This window comes from Octopus bimaculoides, chromosome 19 (assembly GCF_001194135.2).
Source record: "Octopus bimaculoides isolate UCB-OBI-ISO-001 chromosome 19, ASM119413v2, whole genome shotgun sequence".
Taxonomy (NCBI): domain Eukaryota; kingdom Metazoa; phylum Mollusca; class Cephalopoda; order Octopoda; family Octopodidae; genus Octopus; species Octopus bimaculoides.
This window is the reverse complement of record NC_068999.1, coordinates 23,164,134-23,165,983: the sequence shown is the minus strand read 5'-3', so window position 1 is coordinate 23,165,983 and position 1,850 is coordinate 23,164,134. Positions and strand designations below refer to the sequence as shown.

Below are 1,850 nucleotides of genomic sequence, written 5' to 3'. Positions count from 1 at the left end.
ATATATATATATATATACATACATATATACAACGGGTTTCTTCCAGTTTCCGTCTACCAAATCCACTCACAAGGCTTTGGTCAGCCCAAGGCTATAGTAGAAGACACTTGCCCAAGGTGCCACACAGTGGGACTGAACCCGGAACCATGTGGTTGGTAAGCAAGCTACTTACCACACAGCCACTCCTTACAAATAAGAAATTATATGATAACATTACACAATGATATGAAAAACTCTGATCTAAACAAGAAAGGAATCTGGGATTATTTAAAAGATTATAAACAATCTTTAAAAAACTGAAATGATGATGATGACATTGATGGTGGTGGTTGCTACAGTGGTGGCAGAGGCAACAGCAGCAGCAGTAGTGATAGTGGTGCTGCATGACAATTTAATAGAATGTCAGACCACTAACAATTGATCAACAATTTGTCTTCTATCAGTGATGCAGTTTTGTGCTGCATCTGTAGAAAAAGTGATTAACTATAGCTGGATCAGTCCATTTTGTTGAATATAAGTAGCTGTGATAGAGACAGCTCACCACTGTAACGGTGTAATATTTTAATTATCAAGCTTGCGCTGTTGCATTCAGTTCCCCAAAGATTCTGAAGAATAGAAAAAGAAATGCTAAATGTTTCAATCATCCTTGCTGTTTTATCTCGAACTGATTTTCATTAAATGGTAAATATCAAAGTTGTTATACAATACTCCATCCTGCTTTAAATTCATAGACAAGTATCTATGAACAATTGGACATCTTATTCAGTTCTGCAAGATTCTACAATGATTATGTATGCAGATTTTGGATTGGAATGCCTATGATCAGTCCACTGCAGGATAGAGACCTCAGCATGTTCTCTCCACCAACCACAGTCTGATATGGAGGTTGTGAATTTGAACTTGAGATCATACTGGTTTGAAGAGCCTATTCTGGCCATAGTAGCTCAGTATGACTTGGTAGGATGCAGTTTCTATATTCATATCCAAGAGAAGTTAAGTCAATGACATTGACCCCAGTACTCAACTGGTACTTATTTTATCAACCCCAAAAAGATGACGTTGACCATGGCAGAATTTTGAACTCAGAACATATGGATGGACAAAATACCACTAAGCATCTTGCCCATCATGTTAAGGATTCTACCAGCTTGGAGCCTTATATTTGCATGTACTAAACTATTAATTTTCTATTCCCCTGGTGTCATTTTGTCGTTTTTTACCTCCCAATAATTTGTTTACATTTTTTAGAAATGTTTAACCATTGTCTATTGTAACAGTAAGTTTCATCATCATCATCATCATCATCATCATCATCATCATCATCATCACCATCATCCTCATCATCATTTAATGTCCAAGTTCCATTTCATGGATAGTTTGGCAGGATCCAATGAACCCAAAGACTGTATTATTCTCCAGTGTCTTCTTTAGCATGGTTTCTATAGCCAGACGCCCTTCCTAACACCGACTACTTTACAATGTGTAGTAGGTGTTTTTTTTTTTGTTTTCTTTTTGTGCCACCGGCACTAGGAAAGCCAACATGCAGTTTGCAAGATTACTACCCTGGGGAAAAGGACAATTTTTTGTTAGGAATTGAGAGGTAAAAGATAGATAAAAGTATGAGAGAAATGGCCAAAGCAAAACAGGTTCTTACTGTAGAAGAGCTACATGACTACTCACATCTAAAACTGTTAACTGTTCTACGGCATCTTTTATTTTTTACTTGTTTCAGTCATTAGATTGTGGCCATGCTGGGGCACTGCCTTGGAGAATTGTAGTTAAATGAAATGACCCCAGTACTTTATTTTCTTAAGCCTGGTACTTACTCTATACTTTCTTTTGCGGAACCA

General features: G+C 37.1%; 1 protein-coding gene across 1 annotated transcript in view; it reads left to right on the top strand.

Annotated features, from left to right (window-relative positions):
- LOC106871642 (protein FAM166C A) overlaps positions 1-1,850 on the top strand; it is a 14,564-nt gene that overhangs the window by 3,060 nt on the left and 9,654 nt on the right. The gene's annotated exons all lie outside the window — the stretch shown is intronic.